At 42.8% G+C, this 12211-nt stretch overlaps 1 pseudogene; it reads right to left on the bottom strand.

The window, feature by feature from the left end:
- Window positions 1-977: 977 nt before the first annotated feature.
- On the bottom strand, window positions 978-10858 carry LOC121292746 (annotated as a pseudogene).
- Between the last annotated feature and the right edge of the window lie 1353 nt (window positions 10859-12211).

Below are 12211 nucleotides of genomic sequence, written 5' to 3'. Positions count from 1 at the left end.
GCTGAATGGCCTCTCTCAGCACCGTAACTTTTCTACGGGCAGGAATTTTCACTCAGTGGGCAGGAGCGCGCCCGATCGCTCGAGTGTGAAATGACGCGCGTTGATTTCAGCCGAGCGTGCTGGTGTTAACGTGCAGGCACTGGAACCGGCAGCACGCTCGCCAACAATTCAAAGGCCGGTTAAGGCCATTAATCAATCAAATCATCTAAATTGTCCGCTGCCCGATCAACCTAATGGTTGGCCGGCAGAAGAAAGAAAGCGGCCTTTACATTTTTTGGAAACCGCATCCACGGGCGGGATGAGGTTTCCAAAAGCCAAATAAAAATCAAATAAAAGCTTTACAATTGAATTAATAACACGTCCCTGCTCATATGACAGAGTCACGTGAGGGGACATGTTTCATTACCATTTTACTTTCTTCATTTTCTTATTTTAAACAACACTTCACCTCCCTGAGGCGGCTCTGTGCCTCAGGGAGATTATGAGGTACTCACTCGCGCGCAGGCGCAACATTCGGGCTCAGCCCACCTGTCTCCCTGCACCAACCACCCCCCCACCCCCAGCACTGCCGCTCACGTTACACGCTGAGCTGGCCTTAATCGTCTGCTGCCGACCACGGGTGGCATTCGGCTTCCTGACCACCTCTACCACCTCTGCTGAGCCCGCCCGCCAAGGGCAAAGTTCTACCCTATGATTCTATGGTTCCAAGGCCCCTTGCAACCTGATGAGTGCACCAGACATCCCTCCCTGATGTTCCCGTGATTGTCTTTGCAGCTCCAACATCTGATTGAGGACGGAGTCCAGAGGCTCACCATCTGACTCGGACTCAGCAGGTTCCTGACCTCCAGCAGTTCTCCGAGTGCCGGCGACCAAGGATCTCCCTTCCTCCGCCTGCGGTGGGACAGATTGTGGGCTGTGCTCACCAGATTGTGATCCCGAGGCTGCTCCACATTTAGACCCCCCCCCAGAGGTGTGTGTCACTGCGCTGGTGAAGGGTGCAGGTGAGCACCGTGATGGGTCTTCAGAGGTGCTGCCCTCAAGGGCCTCATCCGAGGTGCTCTCAGTGCTGGGGTCAGGGTCAAGGTCACCTGAGGGAGACGTGACAGATGTGCCTCGGACAGAAAGTGGAGATTATTAGTGCTTGAACACAGAATAATGGACTCAGGGTAGCATTGAGAGAGGGATCATGTGATGCAGGATCCTCACGTGAGTTTTCACTGCTGACCTCACTGTCGCTGCAGGAGTGGTCAATGTCCTCTCCAGCCGCTCCTACACGTGACACTCAAACGGAGACAGGACCTTGATGTCCAGCACTCCACCCCCAGTCTGGGACCTCTCCCAGTGATAGTGCGCGATCTTGTCCTGCATAAAGACAGATGGAGAGAGAGTGAGCAAGGCACATGCCAGGCCAAATGAGAAGGATTCAGCTGTGTATGTGTTTGCTGAGTGGAGTTATGGATGGGATGAGGAGGCAGTCTCCAGAGGAGATGAGGCTAGATGGAGATGTGAGGGTGTGTGTGTGAGAGAGTGAGTGGTGATGTCCCTTGAGCTGGCAGTGAGTGAGATGCCAGTGAATGTGTGATACCTTATGAGTGTGTGAGTTGAGATTGTTGAGATGATTACCTTACCCTGGCAGCACTGAATAAATCATTGGCTGACCTCTTGTGTGCAGCATTGGCACTGACCATCTCTGCCACTGCCTCCGAAGCTGGTGTTGTGACACTGATGGGCCTCCTGCGGCCAGAGCAGGGGTAAAGGGCTTTGCAGCAGCTAAAAGGTGTCCCAGTGATGCATTACTGATTTGGGGTCTGCACTCCTCCTGGCTTTGGGGGCCATGTCTTCACCGGAGCAGTCCTGGGTTGCAAGCATTGAGAAGTGTGTGTGTGGCTGCAGTTTAAATACGTGGTCTGGCATGAAGAAGTGACGAGGTGAGGTGGACCAGTCGAAGTCTGTGTTTCCTGTAACTGCATAATTTAGGAAGAGGGAAGGGGACGCCAATGTGGCCAGCGGTTAAAACATCTTTTCTCATGCCCGGTACCGCACCCAGCGCAAATCTGGGACGATTCTATCCATATATTCTAAGATCTAATAGCCACACCATTTGTTGACAATGAACTCAAAATTATTTATGAGTAAACGTGAAGGCAAAACATAGCAATCTGCTGGTATTTTTTGCAAAATATTTGATAATAAAGTCAGTTTATAAAGTGCAGGTACGTTACTTATTAAAAAGAACAGCTATCCTGGAGGTTCAAATGACAGTTATAAATTGCTAATGTTTTTGCTCTTTCTGTTCTTGATGTCATCTGAACCTCTTGATTAAATTACTGCTTTGTAATCTTTCCCAGGTACCATTATTATCCCGTGGAATGAAAGCCCTGGAATTGTACTGCCAAAAAATGACCTTATATCACTCTATTATCTGCCACGTGATGTTATTCCACCTTACTGATGTCACCTTGATAATGTTCCTTGTTTTCATGTCAATATGGACTATCATGCTGCACAATGTTACCAGGGTTTATTTCAGCCTGTAAAATTAGATCTTGAAAAGTTAAACCTTTAGTAAGGATTCAGCAACATCTGTAAAGGAAGCCAAGGTTTAGGGAAATATGTCATTTCGTAGTGCAGGCTTTATAAGTAATGATTGGGTTGAGTAATGTTTCATGTCAAGTCACTTACATTAAATCACTGCTGCCTTTTGTAAATTTTAGCGTTACCACAAACCCTAATATCCTCCCTTTAAAATAAACATATGGATTGCTTTCTATTGTTTTAAATATTTTTGAGGTATTCTCTGCTCGTCATCCAACTTCCCTCCCTAGTTCTCTTCCCTCTCCCTTTCAAACCTGCCATAATCATCCACCCCCTGAAAAAGAAAATGACCTAACCATCACCCCCCCACCCACGACCCCACCCACCCACCCCGCCCCCCCGCCCCCGCCAACTTTATCTGCAAACAATTGCCTTATCGCCAACCTCTTCTCTCCTCTCTGGAATGTGTTGTTGTCTCCAAGGTGGATGTCCATTCCTCTGCAACTCCTGTTTGAATCTCCCACTGCCCTCTAACTAACTGTGTCAAGAGGTCCCAAGTCAAAGACATGAACAACCTTCTCTGTGATTGTGGCTGTGTTCCCTTTCATTCCCCTCCATTTCTGTGAGGCAGAACATTAATTTGATAAGGTTGTGAAAAAGCCAATAGGTTTTCTCTGAAGGGGTGAATGCTTTCACACTTCCCCATAGATATAGTAGAAATGTTTCAAATTCTGAAAGGATGAGACAGGGTAGATAGAAGCAGACTGTTAGCAGGTTAAGAATGAGTGCCACAGATACAAAATACATTGAGATTTTTGACTAAACTGTCTTGACACAGAAAGTTGCCAAGATATGGAATTCACTTCCTGAGTTAGTGGTTGAGGCAGGAACTCTATTAACATTGAGGACTAGATTGGATAGGAAAAGGAAGGAAAATGGGTTGAAGGAAGGTGAGAGTGGAGTGGGTAACTGTGAAAGAACCATTTGCTCACATGGAGGGTACACACTAGCACATGTTGGTTGGGCCAAAAGGACTGTTCCTACGTGATGAGGTCAATGTATCTCCAGCAATGGCATCACTTCCAATTCCTGTATCATTGGCCTGGATATTCTTGGCTCTGTTAGGATGGGGTTAGTGGAGGTGCAACTGGGTAAATAAGAAGCAACCGCATCAGGAGTGCTTCCCCAATGCATTCCCACCTCCTAGAGACTTTGCCAGAGGCGAGCCTGGAACATGGTTGGCTATCTGCTCCATGGGGGTGTGTAGCCAATTAGTCCAATTCAGGGCCTGGCATTTTGGGCCACTGCCGGTATTTTACCGATGTTGGAGCAGCCCCCACCATGTGTGGAGGTGTCCAGCACCCTCCCGGTGGTAAGCCAGGAGCCCATTAGAGCCAGAGACTACATGCCCCAAGGATAAGGCCGCAGGTTTCGGAGATTGCAGCCCAGTCTGTTTAATTTGTAACCTCTCTACAGCCAGCTGAGGACCCCTCCTCTTCTTGTGGGGCTATCAGCGCCCCCCCCCCCCAGAACACCGCTGATCCTCTGATTGGCCAGGCAGCTTCAGGAGCCTGCCCACCTTTCTCAATAGAATGTTGAGCACAGAGGTGGCCAATTAGGACGCGGCATCCCAAGAAGCTGTATGGTGGGAGGGCTGCTGACAAGGGCAGGCTCGGGACTCCCATATGGGCCTGACATTGAGAGCCTGCTGGAAAATCCAGCCCATTAACTCTGGTGCTCCCAAAGATTAACCCTTAACTCCTTCATCTTCCTCATCAGCCACTCTGCCCCCCGGCACCAATACCTGCAAACATGAGGTCAGCTATCGCATTAATACTCAGATATTTCGATCTATCATTTGGTTTGACGCTTGGATTGCCTCTGTGCTGTTAGACAGCTTGTCTGCCATTTCAGCTTGGATAAGATAGTTTCCCTCCTACCACTCAGCCCTCCCCCACAGCCTTCAACCCAAACACACACCCCAACTCTTCAACTTGGTTAGTATCACAAGGCCGAATCAGCTTTTTTTACCCTTAGTGTCTATTTGACTCCATATCCTCCCCGTCAGATTTTGCTTCTATGTCATTGTCTGTCTTTACAACTACCTCATATCATCTACTAGTGAAACCCTCATTTATGCCTTTGTCACCTTCAGGCTTGGCTGCTCTCCTGAGAAGTCTTCCATTCTCAATTCTCTGTAAGCTTCATCTAACATTCCGCTGTCTGTACCTTACCCCGCACCATGTCCAGCTAACCCTTCAATCTCTACTTGTTGACAACATTGGTTTCCATTCCCCCAAGCCTCAAATTTATATTCTTGTCATGTTCCACTACGGGGTGGCGAACTGGTTGCCTGCTCCTCTGTCGCCAGGTGAGTCGATTACAATATACTGCAGATGCAGAGACTAATATGAAATGAAGCACATATTCTTTATTTATACAAGCAATAGAGTATTAATATGACATGTGCTTCTCCAAACAGACCCTACTCCAAACTAACGTTAACCTGGTAGCCCGTGCTACCAGTTATTGGGTCTTACAGTCACGTGATCAATCTGCTCACAGAGTCTTAAAGGTGTATTACACCTCGGATTATCACAATTCTCTGACCTTGACTCTCCCATTTCTGTACTTTACTCCAGCTCTACTCCACAGTTCCCCCTCACCTCTCCCAAACTCTCTGCTCTTCTGATTTATTTGTTTCGTGTGGGTCTCGCCTTCCCTTTGCTCCGCTATCTGCAGTGTGGCTTTAGCCATGTATACCTCAGCGCAAAATCACGGCCGGGGGCCAATTGCAGGTGGCGGACTGTTTCCCAGCCGCTCCCAGGCCTGCCCACTGTGCCTGCCCAACCACCCCAAAATCCTACCCCTAGAATCAGGAATGGGATAAAAAGCTTGGGATTTCAAAGATTTCTCCTCAAGTACTAGCGTACTCATATGTCTAATGGGACATCATCCAGGGAAAGACAGTTGATTTGTTTTTTCCCATATTTCCATGTTAGTTGGGATCTTTAATCATGATGGATCCTCGACTATGATTCTCTGGATGAAGTACCTAAGGCTCCCACCTTTGTTTCAACTTTTCTCAGGGTAATTGAAATCCAGATTGAAAGTCTGGGCTTATCCAGAAGTATTTTTGTGCTTTGGAAGAAATTTCAGGAGACTGCTTGCCAAAGATTCTTTAGCTTGGCCCCTTCCTGGGTAGGGGGAGATGTGAAACAAACACAGAAAAGGCTGGAAAAACGCAGCAGGTCTGACAGCATATGTGGAGAGAGTAACAGGGTTAACGTTTCGAGTCCCTATAACCAAAATGGACTTGAAATGTCAACTCTGCGTCTCTCTCCACAGATGCTGTCAGACATGCTGCATTTTTCCAGCATTTCCTGTGTTTGTTTCAGATTTCCAGCATCTGCAGTATGTTGTTTTTCACTTAGGGGGAGATGTGTTCTGAATACTGATTGAGAGGCCAAATTTGGAATTTAACTTACCAAAGCTAAGAACTTCCAATATGTCACTGAGACAGCTTCTTTCTTTGTCTCCTAAATACTAGTAACTTCCTACACAATATATTCTTATGGATATGTAGTTTTTTACTAGAATCTGAGCTGGATCAGTTTAGAGAGTATCTTTATTTTGGAGGTTTTGCAAAATACACATTTAAAATTAATGTCAATATTGGTTTTAAATAATTGTACTTTGTTTTAATTTTTATAATTCTTCTTAAATCTAAACATCATTTTAATGAATTTAGTTGCCTTTCTGAATATTCTAGTTGACAGTCTGAACATTATTCAGATGAAGCACAACTTCAGCTTTGAAGTGTCAGATGTCAGAGGACTTGCCTTAAAGTGTAGCAATGCTGCCCTGGTGCTACTAATACATCATCAACTATCTGTAAAATAATAGCAAACAGATGGGAAACAACTCTTGGTGCCAACTGCTAGAAAGTGAGGTCACCTTTAAGCTAACCATTTGGAACAAAGATGGCAGTCATGTTATTTTCCAATGTTTCTATGAATATGTGTGGCCTTATCTTACATGGGGCTATCTTTATAAAACAGTGCTGGAGCGATTTGAATTAGGATCACAAAAGAACAACCTGTTCTAAAAAAAAATTACTATTTTATTCTCCAGTGAATGGCATGTTGTCCGCTTTTTAAAAATGTCATACAACAAGCTATGCCCTGTGGTTTGTAATTTTATTTTCATATTATGCAATCTTTCTCATTACATAAATCTCAAAGAAAAAGTACTGTAGCTGTTAGTTTACCTCAACTTTGCCACTCATCTGTGTGCTGTTACAGACAGGTGGATAGCAACAGAAAATGCACACAGATTAGCTCCCCAACCACAAGCAGATAATAATAACACAGTGGAGACAGTGGTAAATTCACTGGTGATTGCTCTTGGTAAACAGATAGCAATAATGATGCCTCACATTATATGCAATTATGCACATCTTTCAAAGAGATTTATCTTTTAACACTTCTTATTGAAATACTTTGCAGTTTAAATAAATATGGTGAACCTTGAATTTTAAGTACAAGCTTTTGTATACCTGTTATCGTTATATCTAAACAGGTGTTATTCAGCACTGGATATATTATTCTGCGTGCCTAAATTTGTAAAATTAAATGAATAGAATCTAAGTTTAGCACACAATTTTAGAATTTGGCATCAATATTTTTCATATTTTCATCAAAAGTTACAGAATCGCTTACACTATATAGTGAAGAAGCATTTCTGAGAAAATATGACCATGGGAATTAAGACTGTGAAATGTCGTGAGTGAGATTAAGGAGAGCTCTGTACAGGCGCACTTGAATGTTTACTATACTGTGACTTTAACTGAAACGTCTAATGATGGCAGAGAGCTGATGGAGTAATCAGTTTTAAATGTTCCAAAGGGACTGTTTCTCCCGTGACACTCTGTGCCATTTACAGTCACCCCCAAGACACCATCCCTTTCCTACGGCACCTTTCTTTACAAGCACAGGAGATGCAACACTTGCCTTTTTACTTCCTCCCTTCTCACTGTCCAAGACCCCAAACATTCCTTCCAGGTGAAATTGTGATTTACTTGTACTTCTTTCAATTTAGTGTACTGTATTTAATGTTCACAATGTGGTCTACATAAATTTAAACTGCACACTATTAGAACAACATTGATAATATTGAATGACAGAGCAGCCTTGACAAAACGCATAGTCTACTCCTGCTTCTATTTCTTATGTTCTTATCTTCTTAATACTGCATATTTGGTTTATGCAGTCTAGACGAATATTAAAGTTCCCTAAAATTACTATATTATCCTTGTTGCACTTCCATAAACTCTGCCCTACACTACAACTGCTGTTAGGGGGCATTTAAGTTACTGCCACCTGTGTTTTCTGCCATTTCTTAGCTCTACACAAATGGAATCCACATTTTGATTTTCTGAGCCATGATCTTTCTTTTCCATCATCTTTATCCCAGCCTTTGTTATTAGGGCTTGCTCCTTCCCATGCCCCCAAACACCTTATCCATTTTGCTTATCTTTTCTAAGCTCAGATATCCAGTTCCCAGCCTTGATAGCTTTGCAATCATGTCTACATAATGGCCATAAAATCAAATCCATTAATCTTTCCATCTATATTGTCTTTTTTGTTGTGAATGCTTCACATATTTACATATACAGCCTTTTGCTTTAACCTTTTTCTATTTTTCCCTAATGTTGCTTTGAAGCCCTTTGAAGATAAAGATAAATAATTTGTGGGAAGAACAGATTGCAGATTAGAATTTGTGTATTCAGAATCATCTGTTTTTTTGTTTCCATGACTATTATCCCCGTTGATATGGACCCTTGTAACTTGTGGACTCGATGCCAAGATATTTCGCTGGAGCTTAGAGAAATTTGGCATTGCAGGAGGATTTTCACGCTGGCCTAGATTATTATATTCATTCCTTACATAATACCCAACCATGATAAATTCTTGACTTTGGTAACTGTAGGTTGTTGAAAGGGACAGCTGTTCCAACCATATCAGCATCTGAGATAATGGAAGGATTTGCTTCACTGACTGACAAATATAAATTAGATTCCACAGTTACTGAGTCCAAGACTTGATCAGATTCCACAGGTACTGAGTCCAAGACTTGATCAGATTCCACAGGTACTGAGTCCAAGACTTGATCATAGTCATGACTTTCAACCGAACGTACATGATTGATTTTTTATTCCAAATTCTCAGACAGATCGCAGGTATACTTGAAGGCGATCTCAAATGGAAAAGGATTGATAAACACCAACGGGTCATCCTCAGGAACAGACTCTGAGAATTGGCCTCCCTGGCCACTTGGACCCTTTCCTTTCTCAGGATGTTCCTGGAGGCCTGTGGAGATAAGTCCTCTCTTCGCCAATTAATTTACTAGATTAAGGCCTCCAGCACCATATCTGAGAGCCTTGAAGCCCCTTCTCTTGGCTGTTGCTCTATTTGATGTTCTCTTTACAGCCGCTTGCACTACAGGCAGTCAGCAGCAGCTTCCTTATCATTAATGCAGCTCTCCTTTCAGAGGGGCAGGCTGCCTATATGAGGTGCAGGCTAGCTGGAAGCACATGCTAACCACATTTGATGTTGGGTCCCCAGTTAAGTGCTCAGACAGCCAATAGCATGGGTTATGCTTGACTGAAAGGTCAAATCATGGAAATGAGGAGGCAGCATGAAACTTGTGTGCTGCCTGCCTCATTGGAACCGTGTGTGGGCTAATTGTTAAACACAAATCCCACCTCCAAAGAGACAGAAAGAAAAGGTTTAAAAAAATCTCCAGCAATAACTAAAACCTGAAGAAATGTATTTTACACTTTCAGAAGTAAATTTTCAGTGCCAGAGAGGTTGTTTGGCAGTAACTAAAACTTTCATGCCATTAAAAGTTCACTCACACTTGAACGGACAACCCTATTTTTTTCTGGCACATTTAGTGACTATCTATTGGGTAAGTGCCACAACTTTACACTTCAAGTTCCACGTATTTGAGGCTCAGCCTCTTGCTGAGATAATGGTTTGGCACAACTCCTGAAGGAGATAGAACTTTGTGATTTCTACATGTAACTGTGCACATGCAGATGTCTGAGTTGCTATCTGATTTGCTCCTTATTAACCTCACGGTTACGATTACTGTAAAATTCAGACCATTATGTTCACTTATGGCCACTTCCATCTTTGAAGTAAAGTAATTTGTTTATGCTATATAATTCATGATAATTTAACTCAATTTTCAGCTCGTTTGCATTTATTCTTGACATAAATCACACCTGTGACAGGATTAAAATTGATGGTCCCTGCTTCATATGCAGTTGAGAAAATGCAGCATTTTTTTTTTGCACTCCCCCATGTCTAAAACAATTGAATCAATTATGTGATAGAAATGAAGTTTGGAGGCTATTGACACTCAGAAGTGCATTTTGTCAGTGGAACGAAAGTCAAAGTGAACTGAAATTCAATAGGAAGTTGCTGTTTATATTGGTGACATTTCCTAGAGTTAATCTTAACTAGAACACAAACGATGAGCGTATCATTGTAATCAGCCCTCACAAGCTTACATTTTAAAAGGAGCAAATTATTATCATTAATGGTGCAATTAATTGATATATTGATGTAGGAAATATTGTTGTTTATTTAGTTTGATATTGGACGCCTTCTGACAATGACAAAGCTGTTTGATTTTTGCTTTACTGCGTTGTTCTCTAAGAAAACATCCTTTGTCCCAAAGAGCTTTAAGGAAGGGACATTCTTTAGCAAAGGAACAACAGGAGAAAGCAAAAATAAAACATCTGTGGGGAGGAGTAGGTTAAAGTCATGAATTTGTCAAACCAATTTCAAACCAATCTTTCTGGAATAAATTCTTCTTTGCCTGTGCAAAATAACAGATCATCAATTGTGTTAGTTAAACTGCTATTTTCTGTGCTCAGTTAGGCAGCTTCCAACATGGTTAATTGTGTTTTTGTCTGAAAAGCTGTTCATTATTAGTTAATTGCTGCTAACCAATGTGAACATGAATTCTTAAAGAAAGCTTGACCTGTAAATGGTAAAGGTTATAGCCATGAATAAGTGACATTTTTTCAACCTGTATTGTTAAGGGCAGGAAGGGTGGGGAGGAGATGCAGAACTTTTGTTGGCTCTGTATTGTCAAGATATGCTGCAAAGATTTGGAGCAGCAAGCCATCTTGAGGCCTGTCACTCAGCCCAAGAGCAAATAACTAAAAGATGGATGTTCCCTGTGGCCATCTATTCAAGATGCTCACAAACTCTGAAGGGGAATTCCTACCAGCCATTAGGTAATCCATAATTTCACGTGACCTCCTTCTTCAGATTCCCGCTGTGCTTCTAGCACCTTTCCCAGCATTATATCATATTAACTTTGCTATATATGGATATTAACCAAATCAGATGATATTGGACAGAATATAATGAATAGAACATGTGAGATCAAAAGTAAAATTAGAAAAATGCATCATGTGAACTTTTAGATTAATTGTATATGTACAAATGTATTATTATTGACATGATTAGGAGGCAGACATCTGTTAATTGGAATTTCTGTTCTGGATTGTCATCTTGCTTATTCAGTTTTATTTTTCTCTTTTTATCAGCCATTTCAGAAGCTTTAATGAAGTCTTCACTTCTCTGTTTTTTTTTGAAGTCCAGGGCTCTGAAATTGTGCAAAGATGTAAAGACTTAAGAGTACAATTTGCAATAGTCTGTGCCACAGGTGGAACCATGGCTGTAGAATTGGTACATGACTCTGTTGCTGTGCATTTGATTTTACAAGGTGTGATTTACATCCTTTTGTTAAGGCACGTTTACAAGCTTTCCCACAAACAAACTTACTGAGAAGGTCACCTCAATGTTAGCTTTTCTCTATCAATACTTTTTGTGCATTGCTATCGCGGGTTACTGACTTTGATGTGGTATTTTACAATGAAATGAGTTGAGTGTTCCACAGGGTTCTGAATGTGCTGCAGAATGGAGATGAGGAAGAGGGTATCACAAAGAATCAATGGGATTCAGGTGCAGAAATCTCTAAGCTGAAGTAAATACATGTTTTACTTCTCTGGAACCTGCAACCGACACATCAGGGGAATCCAGATTTGCCATCTCTGCTTTGCAGGACAGGCCGAGAAAGGAATTGTGCCTGAGGCAGAATTATACCATCTGCTGCGTAATGGTTTGGACTGGGGCAACCCTTCCCTTAGGCATAAAGATTGCAATGAAGCTTTCATGTTACCACATCCTTTGAAGCCACGTCTGCCACATCAGATAATCTCCAGATGATTCAGGGAGTTACAAATGCCAGGTTTGCAAAGGCAGCAGCGTCACCACGTTTCCTGTGGAAAGTGGGCATTGACCTGTGCAGGAAAGAGAAGTGCTGCGCGTCAAATACGGTGCCATAGAGCACAGGGCTCTTCATATCAACCCCATGGCCTTATGGAAATGTTTGCAGTTGAATAGTGCTGAGGCATTGGCTAACCACAGAGATATGGTTAGATTTGACAGTGACCATTGTTTGCGTAGTATCGTGATGCCTTTATTCTGAAGTTTTACAAAGCTGATTCACTATTTGAAGGAGAAGAGAAAGAGGGCAGCTTTCAGGGCTGTCTTCTGCACCTATGGCTGATGACTCAACTGGGAAACCACCA

This window comes from Carcharodon carcharias, chromosome 20, assembly GCF_017639515.1.
Source record: "Carcharodon carcharias isolate sCarCar2 chromosome 20, sCarCar2.pri, whole genome shotgun sequence".
In the NCBI taxonomy this organism is placed as follows: Eukaryota; Metazoa; Chordata; class Chondrichthyes; order Lamniformes; family Lamnidae; genus Carcharodon; species Carcharodon carcharias.
The sequence above is the reverse complement of the archived record's forward strand: the minus strand, read 5'-3'. Positions and strand labels throughout refer to the sequence as shown.